Source organism: Petaurus breviceps, unplaced genomic scaffold (assembly GCF_028583685.1).
Source record: "Petaurus breviceps papuanus isolate PSGF00001 unplaced genomic scaffold, PetGlider_PUasm1.0 558, whole genome shotgun sequence".
NCBI lineage: Eukaryota > Metazoa > Chordata > Mammalia > Diprotodontia > Petauridae > Petaurus > Petaurus breviceps.
Window position 1 is genome coordinate 1197219 of NW_027186376.1, and position 11161 is coordinate 1208379.

Sequence of the window (11161 nt, forward strand, 5' to 3'; positions counted from 1 at the left end):
GGTCAAAGTCACAGCCTCTGAGGCTCATCAGACTGCACAGTGGGCTCTGGGCCCTGTGAGACCTCTTGCTGAGGGCTGGGAAGTGCCTCAGGTCCTTCCTGCTCACAGAGCCGAGTTTCCCATGTTCAGCCGCTGTAGCCACTCACTTTCCCAGGGTTCTGTTAAGCTATTGTTCACGTAGGGCGGGAGCTAAGCACCCAATAGGAGACTAAATCTTGTGTGTGCTTGTGGGTCAGTGCTGGCTAGCTGAGTCCTCCAGGCCCACAATGGCGGCACAGTAGAATCGGGGTTGGCCTGCACAGCGCAGTGCCCTAGCAAAGACTTGCCTTTGGAAATAGAAGAGTTCTCTTTGTGCATTTTGGACATTTGTCGCTGAGGCTGCTGAATTACATACAGCATCTGTGGTATTGAAAGTTTTGGGGGGAAAGGCAGAGGGTGCTGCTTTGTTCTTCATCAAAATCCCTTTTTATTTGTGGCACGTAAAATGCAAAGAGACCAGCTATGATTTGGAATGACTACTTTGAAATGGGCTTACTTAGTATTTGTCTTCTGTGATCATTCTCTGATTACTGTCTCTAAGATCTACCCCAGGAAAATCAAGCGAGCTGAGTTTATTACCATATAATTACTTCATTAAAATCTATAGCTTTAATCATGTGGCATATAGAACACAGACGCAGTTGTAAGAACGAATACAGCTTTCGAGAAGGGGGAGCAGAAACTGGCTTCGAAGTTGGCCCACCCTCCTCCCTGAAGGCTGGGCTGTGAGGTTTCCCAAGAACATTCTTGTTCATTCTTTGGTTCTGTGGCCAGGTGTTAGCTGCGAAGAGAAGAGCACTTGGGTGAATGAATGGGTTGATTTCGAAACTAAGTCTCAGCCAAACTAGTTACAAGGCGATCTTGGTTCCCCAGTCCCTCCCTTTGCCTTGTCTAGGGCGCCAGAGCTCAGGGCCCGGTCCGTTCTCCTGCTCTGGGCCCCTCTCCTAGACCCCTAGTCTGCTGGGGCAGGGATTGCACTTGGGCTGACTTTCATTTTTCTGGTGAATCTTTCCTGTTCTTTAACTGGCTTCTTTATGGTTTTTAAATGGCTGTTTTCTTAATAGCTTTTGTTATTTACCAAAAGTAGGGATAGGGACTGTAATTTCCTCAGCAGAGGAAGCTCCCTCTTCCCAGGCCGAGGCCGTTGGCTCCTCTCTACCTTATTGTTGTCAGGATTTGGCCTCAGCCCTGAGAAAGGTTAGCGGACTTGCCCAAAGTCTGCTGGCTGGGAGGTGTGGGGCGCCAGAACCCTGATCTTCCTGGTTCGGACCCAGCAGCCTTTCCTAGTAAAACAGATCTTAATTCCTGGGCTAAGTCGTGTGGACTAACTACTTTGGAGCGATTGTTTACACTGCTAATTATCTAGTTTTGTCTACAGTTCTGTCCCCCGAGGCTATGGTCTTGTCTGATTTCTCTTTCTGAGGAGGATCTGTTCCGAATTCGAATGGGAAGTCCTACCTGAAAGCTGGAAATGATGCTCAGCCAGTTTAAGAGGATGATTCAGAAGGAAGAATGCAGCCCGTGGCTGGGCCCAGACCTCTCACTAGGCAAGGGCACTAGGGTGGATTTGTTGTGGCTTTAGTTCCTGTTGGGGAGTCAAGTTCATTCTGATCTCCTGATAAAATTCTGTTCCAGTTATTTTCTTCCTAGCTTAAAGGTCTGCAAAAACAGCCAGAACGCCAAAACCCAACCCAGAGAACCACCCAGCCGCTCCTCTGGCCTTCTGAAGTGATGCCAGCCTTGTGGCCCCTCCACCGGCTGCCCCTCACTGGCTGGCCCGCCCCCTTGCTTCCCTCTGCTAGCAGCATGAGCTCACTGATGCTCCCTTTGGATCTCCTGGGATGCTTGCCTCATTCTCCCAGAAATCCTCCAAGGATGATCTGCCCAGCTCTGCTCCTCCAGGGGATCAGTTTGGGGTTTGGCATAGTCTTAGCTTAGCTTAGAGCCCTGCTCCTTGTTGCAGGTGTTTAATACCTGGCCTCTGGAATGAGGGCATTAATCCCTTGTTCTTATTCCTGATTGGCACACCTTCCTTTCAGATAATACATTCCCTAGATACTTACATTTGTGTCCGAAGCATCCCTGGTGTTTAATCTGCTGTAGCCTATTTATGGATTGTAGGACCATAGGCCTGAAGCTGGAAGGGACCATGGGGTCCCCCAATCCAGGCTCCTTATTGGAGAGCTGAGGATCTGAGGCCCTGTGAGGCTGGCAGTGCATTGGCCAGGGGCACACAGGTGGTAATTAAGGGTGGGGCCAGGCTTCAGCCTCACCCAGCCTCCCTGTGTGAGCCCGTGGGGTCATTGAGTTTGTAGCTCTTTGGACACTGTGGTATTCTGTGATTTGAAGCCATACAGTACCACTGAGGCAGTCTGGGTGGAGGTTTCTGTTGGAAAGCAGCTTAACATGTTCCAGAAGTCATGTGAAGTTTCCCCAGTATTGCAGTGCAGTTTGTGAGCACTTATTAAGGGCTCCTGTGTATGGCAAAGGCCCATACAGTTCCTGCCCTCCGGGAGCTGTCATTCCAAAGGGGGAGATAGACAGCATTGAAGTGAAGATGAACAGAGAAGGTATACACTGCTAGTGTTAGGAGGTCTTCCTGCCTCTAGGCCCAGAGCGTCAGCTACTGTGCCAACCAGCTGACTGTTAGAGAACTGGCTGCCTCCTGAGGTGTTCATCCCATTCCAAGTTTGCACACAAATTAGTGTTTTTCTATCTTTTGCCCAAGGGCTGATGGGGAAGGCCCCGAGAGGTGGGCATGTGGAAGAGGCGGGCACTGATCTTGGTAGATTGCGGTCTAATACAAAGTATAGCATGGCCATAGGCTGGCAATTCCCAGACATGGCAGGACAGGTCGAGGACCGAATGAGCGGTTTGTGTTCCCGGCAGGATTGAAGGGACCAGGGACTTTGAGCTAGTAGGGGCCTCCGAGATTAGCCAGCCCAGCCCCCTCCTTCCTAGGTGAAGGAGCTGAGCCCTGGGGGAAGGATGTCATCTGCAAAGAGGGATTGGTCCTGCCTGGTGCGCTGGCCCTTGCTACCCTAACCTGGCCTCTCACCTGTACTTTCTCCGTATGATTTGTTAAGTAGTGACAAGGATGAGGGACTCTGGAGGAGCCTGCAGTGTTGATCATGAAAGATTCAGTGCTCACTTTTTATTCCTTGGGTTGGACTTGCCTAAACTGACCTCTCTGCATCGCTCCACCTGCCCAGATCCTCCCCTTCCTCCCAGATGCTGTCCCAGACTGCCCCCCGGCAGCCAGGAGCATTTCTTCCAGGGAAGTCTCTGAATGTTTGGACCACTCGCTTAAGCCAGTTCAGTTCAACAAACATTAAGCTAGGACTGTGTGCAAAACACTGGACTGGCTTACTTGGATTTGGAGGCAGGCATTGCCTTTGAAAAGGCAGTCTGTGAGGGATTAATAGCATGTAGCTGCTGTTCAGTTGTGTTCAACTCTTGGTTGACCCCACTTGGGGTTTTCGTGGCAGAAATACTGCAGTGGATTGCCATTCCCAGATGAGGAAACTAAGGCAGTCAGGGTCAAGTGACTTGCCCAGGGTCACACAGCTAGGAAGTGTCTGATTTGAACTCAGGCAGATGAGTTCTCCTGCCTCCAGGCCCTAGGCTCTATCCGTTGTACCACTCTGCTGCCCCCAACATCATGTAGGCAAATAAGTAAATAGAAGGGGAGGCAGCTTTTATAAAGAGAGTGATGTGGGGCTTGGGTTTAACTGTTGCCTCTTTTGTTCTGTCTTCAGGCTTCGAGCCCCTTTAGTTCTTCCTAATGTATCTCTACTAAGTCCATTCTCCAATCCTAGATTCCTTGCTTTTAGTTCCAGGAGGCCCCTTGGCACTCCCCTAGTCAGTGCCCTTATCCTAAGAGAAGCTCTCCGGGTTTCCGTTCCCTTCGTCTCCAAACCCTGCTCCACTGGCCTGGGTTTCATATCTATCTATCCCATTAGACTTGAAGTTAGTTTTGCAAGGCAGAAATTATTCTTTTGATTAAGTTTTGTAATATATTTATGGATACTTCCTAAAGACAACCACACCTAAATTATTTCAGATTCACTACTTTCATCTACATCATTATCCCCAGAATACAAATGTGGAGAGTGTTTTCTAACTGGCATTTAAATTCAGAACCCTCAGAGACTCTCGTCGCTGGGAAGCAGCCTTGTTGGGATCATCCCACTAGCAAGCTTGCACAGACAGCTGTTGCTTGAAAGCTTTTTTTTCTTTAAATTCTGTTTTCAGCTACTTAGAACTTTAGATCTGGAAGACGTCAGAGGCCTTTGGGTTTAACTACTTCATATTATGGGGAGGAACTAGAGGCCTAGACCCCCAAGAGAAGGGACCAGAGCGGAAAGGGGCCTTGGAGGCCATCGGTGCCAGACTCCTAGATTCCAGTCCAGGGCCCCTGCCCCCATCGTCCGAGGTTCTCAGGCATGGGCGTGTAGTCTGTGTAGAGTCTGCATTAGCAAACCAGGCAGCTTAGCCAGGGGATTATTAGAGAGTTAGGGGATCTCCCCAGGTGGGAAATGGTGCTCCATCTAACCCAGTTTTGTAGGCAAATGTGCTGTTTTTCATTTAAATCAATAACTTGGCAGTAGATAGGGGCCAAAATTTAAAAAGGCTAAACTTCTTGGGGTCACAGATAAGTTTTTAGCGGCTTGCTTCCAAGTAAAGGTATAATTAAATGATTATTTTACAAATAAACCATATCTTAAAATGGGGAAATTTCAATTAATATCAATTAACACCTATTAAGATTTTTATTTATATGAAATCACATTAATAAAAAAATTACTTTGCCAAGCAGTACAAGTTTTAGTACATTTTTCATCTTTCTTACTGTTTACATTTAGGAACCAAAAGCACAGCAGAAAGCTGTAGCTGATGATAGGCGGTAGCCATGGTCACATGACAGACAGGAGAGCATGAGCCGCGGCAGCCCACCCACCAGTTACACGCCAGCACAGTAGTGACTAGTGGAAGGCGGACAGAGCACTTGTTCCATCTTTACTTTCTTTTACGTTCTCTACATTTTTTGTGGCACCTGAAATCCTCTGATGGGCTGGCCATATGTTGTGCTGGCCTGTATTAGAATTTCAAGGTTTTTACTAGATTCACTATCATAGTTTTGTAAAACATTTTGGAAAACCTGAAATGGAATTGTATTGACTATCTACGGTGCCTGTTCCAGATCTTTCTCCTGTCTCCTTAATTTGTCAATCTGTGTCACACACACACTCACACTTACATACACCACCCCCCCCTGCCCTTCTGATAACCTTCATTTCCTACTTCACTGACAGAGAGAAGGCCATGGGGCACCTTTGACGCCCTTCCTCAGTACCTCCAAGAGTTTCTGTGGGGTGCTTTCCGGATCCCCAATCCTTTGGGACCATGGAAACCTGCTTCTCTTCCTCCCTGATTTCCATGACCAGTGGCACTTGTGGTCAGTCACCCGTTCTCCTAACCTGCTTCTCCGCGCTCCTCGTCCGCCTTTGCCGAGTCCTAGGGTTCTGTGACAGCTGGCAGTTGTCTTTTCCTTTCTGTGTCTTCCTTACTCCCCTTCTTCTGCCCTCTATAACTCTTGGTTCCTAACGCTTGTAGCCACCTCTGTTCCCTCCTCTCCACCTCAGTCCAATGTACATCACTACCATATCCATCCCTTTTTTTGTATGAATCTCTTTAAAGCATAGATCTGTTCGTGTTACTCCCATTATTTGGTGACTCCCTTTGTTTCCCAGTTGGCTTAGGCCAAACTAGGCTAATGAATGTTCCCTAAATTTTTGAGTCTGCTCTGTTTGCCCTGCCCAATTCCCTGTACCTCTCCCCTTATCCCAGGCTGCTGACTTCCTGCCTGTCTTTCAAGGTTTGAATCCATTTAGCTTCCTGGGTGAAACCCTCCCTCAGCTCCTTCCCAATACTCATCATGTAGAATGTGCGCTCCTGTGTTCTGTGGATGTCTTAACCTCCTCCCTGATTCTAAACTCCTAGTCAGGGACTGTGTCCTGTTTACTTAAACTCTGTATCTCCCTCCTGCTTCAAATCTCTCATTTTTTCAATGAGAATATATACCTTGAGAAATCTAGACCTATTTAGTCTATGGCATTCCCCTGCTGTAACAAACTAGTACCCTGTCTAAATTATTTTTTTTTAATATAAAAGGAAATGAGGTTAGTCTGGCAGGAGTTATTTTCGATAAACATATATTAATTCTCACTGTTTCTTTTTCTAGATACTCACAAACCTCCCCTTTAGAGATCGGTGCTAGGATTTTGCCCATCTTGGCTTTAGTAAAAGATGCTCAGTGAATATTTGTCTAGTTGAATTTAATCTATATATCCAGCTCTGATCTCCTGGTACACTAGAGTTGGGAGCTGAGGGCGTAGATCTCCAGACCCTGAGGGGCAGGCAGGCTCCATGATGGAGTGGGAGGAGCCCCCCTGTGCTAGCTCCATGACGCCCCAGCAGGGTGACCTTCCATCTCTTCGTGTGTTTTCTGGTGCCTGGAGCTGCCCTCCAGGAGCCTGTGAAGATCATGGCGCTCACACCCTGGCGGTGCTGAACAGAGGCACTGCCGGGGAGTTCGATGCCTGTGTGTGACTCCCTCCTAGGGGAGCTTGGGCCGGTGACCCCAGCCCTCTGAGCCCCACTTTCCCGGAATGTAAAATGAAGACTGGACCTCTAGCCACCTCTAGTTCTGAGATCTGTGATTCTGAGAGTGTTTGCCGAGTGTAACTCCTAGGCCTAGTTGATTTGTATTTGTTACAGATTGCAGCGTAGTGTGCTGTATAAACCTTGGATGTTTCAGTCCTTTGGCTGTGCTTCGCAGTCAGGAGTCTTCTGATGTGGCGCGTGGCACAGAGAATAGGCTGTTTTGCTGGTGCTTCATCCAGGTCGTGACTGTTAACCGTGAGTGTTCTCCGAGGCTCAGTGTTGGACCCTCCTGTCTTCTCCTGTACTTGGTACGTGGTACTTTCACTTGGTACGTGATTTCCAGATTTATTTGGCAGCCCTAACCTCCCTCCTGACTATCGGTCTTGTGTCTTCAACTGCCCTTTGGACAATTCAAACTGGGCATGCGGCAGACATCTTAAACTCAGTGTGTCCCAGATGGAACTTCTTTTCTTGCTCCTACCCCAGCCCCCTCCCCTCCCTTCCTAACAGCCATGTTGCTGTTGAAAGTACCAACATCCAGCCACCTGAACTCTGCCTAGGTTCCAACTTGGGTTCCTCGTTCTCAGCCCCCACATCCAGTCAGTCATCATAGCCTCTTGTTCCAACCTTCTGGCCATCTCCCAAATATGCCCCCTTCTGTCCTCTGGCGCTGCCCTCATCACTTCATGCCTGGACCCTTGTACTGGTGGGGGCAGGGAGGTATCCCGCCTGACTCTGTGCTCTCTCCACTCCAGTCCATTGTCAATTCAGCCACCAGAGTGATCTTTCCAAAGCCCAAGTCTGACCACTTCACCTCTCTTTTTTAATTAGCTGCATCCTGTCACCTCCAGGATAAAGATAAAATCTTCTCTTTAGCTTTTAAAACCCTCTCCAGCCTGCCCTCCCTTCCTTACCCTCTCTGACCTCTCCGTGTGTGCGTGTCTCTCCCCACTGCCCCCAACGGCCTCTTCGATACTGTTCCCCAAAACATACTCTCCTTTGCTCCTCTCTGGGCATTTGCTCTGGCAGTCCCCCATGCTTGGAGCTGCCCTCCTGGGTCCCATCTCTACTCCTGGCTTCCTTCAGCATCAGCCCACATCCCACCCCTCCTCTCTCGTGCCTTCCCTCTCTTGGTTCCTTCCTGTTCATCCTTCTGGATCTTGTTTGTGCATAACTGTCACTGTTGTCCTCCCCAGGACCCTAGACGCTGCTGGAGGGATGTTTTGCCTTCCTTTGTATCTCTGGTGCTTACCCACAGTGCCTGGCACACAGTAGGCACTTAGCGATGTTACCCTGCTCCGGTGAGTGTTGGGTGGGCCTGAAGAGCATTTCAAGCCAGAAGGCCAAGGATGACAGGCAAGCTTGCCTCCCGGGAGCCTCCCAGCACAACCAGGCATGGGCCAGAAATGTGTGTGCTTATATGCATGTACCTGGGGGCATTAAGAAAGGAGGGCTCTGGGAAGAGAACTTCTGTGGCAAGGCTGGGCCTTGCTTGGGGTGTGTGGACCAGAACCCAGTCACAGGGCTCCAGGGGCTCGGGTATTTCTGTTCTCAGACCCCACTGAAGGTCGGCTGGCCCTGAAAATGCAGCATTCTGAACCTCAGGAGGCCAGGAGGGCCTAATCCCATTTTCCTTGACTATGCTCATTTGTTAAAAGGGGGTCTTTTCACTTCTATTTTTAATTGGGGTGAGTTTGGTTGGAAAGAGGAATGAGTTTCCCACAAAAAGCTGTTTAAATTTTTTTAAACGCACGGATATGAACAGAAGGGAGCGTTGACAAGGAGGACAGATTTGAAAATGAAGCATGGACTGGATTACACGCTTCCTAACAAAGTAAGCAGTGAAAGGGAGATTCAAGGCGTCTTGAACAGTCTTCTTTTTTGTGTTCAGCTGTGTATATGGAGATGTGCATTGTCTGGTGTTTAAGTTTAAAAATAAAAAATTCAAATGAAAAAGAATGACATAATATAGTTATCTGTTTGCATGGCTAATTCTCCTACCTTGTCAGTTCCTTTAGAGCATATTTATAGGCTCAGCACCTAGCATGGTACATTGCTGATGCATGATAAAAGTCAGATTGAATGGAGAAAGGACCCAAGTTTACATCTGATATCCCTTTGATCTGTCTTATAAATGTGTACGTTTTGTTCTGTATGGTTTTAGCTAACTTAAAAGTCTGACAATTTATGTAGGATTCTGTGCAGAATTCTCATGGTGATACCGTGGATAGATCTTGAGCCTGGAGTCAGAGAGACCTGAGTTCAAATGTAGCCTTTAAACACTAACTAGCTGTGGGACCCTGGGCAGGTCATTTAACCTGTGCCTGCCTCAGTTTCCTCCACAGCAAAACGGGGATGGTAGGAGCACCTCCCTCCCAGGGCTGTTGTGAGGGTCAGATGAGATCGTGCTGTGACGCGCTTAGTGCAGTGCCCAGCACACAGTAGGCGCTGCATTAATGCTAGCTGTAATTGTTTCTGTTTTTGTTCTCTCTGTTGTACAGAGGCTCGTCATCATCATCATCATCATCATCATCAGACAGTGATCCAGCCAGCTGCCCTTGTAACAGCCCCAGCATTTCTGTGGGCCCTGTGGCAGCTTGTCTCTGGCCTCCTGCCTCGGGTGGTGGTGAGGCCCCTTGGGGTAAAGGAAACCTGAGATCAAATCCTGCCCGGTGTGCTTGCTAGCCAAATGGCCCTGGACAAGACTCCTAGCGAGAGCTTGCTCCTCTGTGAGTCACAATCCCCAGAGAGGTAGGCCCAACCTCACAGAGGGAGATGAGGCATTTTTGTGAAGCCTGTGTGTGTGCCAGGGGCCAGGCCATTTCCCATGGTTCGGGCCTGGCCAGGTCCCCAAGGCCACTTCTTAGAGTTTCTGCCTACTGTCCTTTACCACTTACAGCAAGTTGTTTGTGGGTGCCTACTGGGTGCAGCCTTAGTTAGGCAGTGACCTTGCAAACAAAGGAGAAAGCTTATCTCCCCTCCAGGGACCGCCAGCAGGTGGAGAGCTCCTTAAGGTTTGCAGAGGGCTTGGCAAACACCTCATTTTATCTTCCCCCAGGTCTAGGGAGGTGGTTGCTGTTTTTATTCCCATTTTACAGATAAGGAAATTGAGGAAGACCGAGGTTAAGTGACTTGCCCAGGGTCGCTGTTAGGACAGTCTGAGGCAGGATTTGAAGGCCTGTGCTCCCCGGCTGCCTCTTCCCCCTTGGCAGGCGGATGGGAGAGGCTGGCAGAGCGACAGAGATGGGCTTGGAGTACAACCAGACCAGTTTGATGGGACCAGAGAGTGTGGGGCAAGGGAGTGAAGCAGAATCAGGTTGGAAAAGGAGGCTGGGGACAGATGTGGCGGGTTTGGGGGTCAGAGGAGTTTCTGTTGGGGCCTAGGGCGGTGATGGTCAGGTAGAGGGTGGCCTAGAGAAGGGGCACAGAAGCAGGCCCAGGCCTCCCTGTGTCACCCTGGATTCTTCCAGGTTTGGCTGCTGAGGAGAGACCAGGCCTGGTGGTTGGAAGGGAGGGGCTTCTGGGTCCTGGCTGCTGGGGGGTGGGGGGGCCCCCGGGTAGCTTCTTGAGGCGGCTGGGGGGGGGGGGGGGGGGGGGGGTGCGGGGGGGGGTTGGGGGGGGCTGGGCCGGGGGGGGGAGGGGGCCCTCCTGGTTGGTTTCTTGGGAGGCTGGGCCCTGGCTGCTGGGGGGGCCCCCCTGGTCAGTTTCTTGAGAGGCTGGGCCCTGGCTTCTGGGGGGGGCCCTCCTGGTCAGTTTCTTGAGAGGCTGGGCCCTGGCTGCTGGGGGGGGGGCCCCTCCTGGTCAGTTTCTTGAGAGGCTGGGCCTGGGGACTTGGGGGGCTCTCCTGGTCGGTTTCTTGAGCGACTCTGTTGCATTTCCTCCTCTGAGTCTCCGGATCCCTGGGAGGTGGGCTTCCCCAAACCTGGTGACCCATCTCACTTTGTGGAATGTCTGGGGCCCCTGCCTGGTCCCGGAGCATCCTCGGTAGGACACCCAGGTAGAGGAAGGGCCTCCTGCAGGCTCTCTTCCCGCCCCCCCCCCTCCCCCCACAGGTGCTCTGGCGCTGCTTTCTGGCCTGGCCTTGGCCTAGGGGGAGCAGAGGAGGCCCCGGGGCCCAGCTCAGCATCTCCCCCCCCCAGGCTGTCCCTGGGAGGCGGGGTGGCAGCTGCAGTGGAGGTGGGGGTGGGGGTTTGGTGGCAGCAGCAGCAGCCCCAGCCCCAGCCCCAGCCTCTTCTCCTCCCTCCCGGCCTGCCTCTTCTCCCTCCCCTTCTCCCTTGATTGACAGACCTGCCCGGGGTCACATGACAGGCCTGTATTTGAAGGTCATCACCAGCCTGCTTCCTTTAGAGAGACAGAGGGGGAGAGCGAGAGCAGAGAGGGAAGGCGAGAGTGAGAGAGGGAGAGGAGAGGAGAGAGAGAGAGAGACAGAGAGAGAGAGAGAGAGAGAGAGAGAGAG

At 50.7% G+C, this 11161-nt stretch overlaps 2 protein-coding genes across 7 annotated transcripts in view; both read left to right on the forward strand.

The window, feature by feature from the left end:
• The window catches only part of ADSL (adenylosuccinate lyase), a 300844-nt gene that overhangs the window by 95628 nt on the left and 194055 nt on the right, over positions 1 to 11161 (forward strand). The gene's annotated exons all lie outside the window — the stretch shown is intronic.
• TNRC6B (trinucleotide repeat containing adaptor 6B) overlaps positions 1 to 11161 on the forward strand; it is a 230321-nt gene that overhangs the window by 57306 nt on the left and 161854 nt on the right. The gene's annotated exons all lie outside the window — the stretch shown is intronic.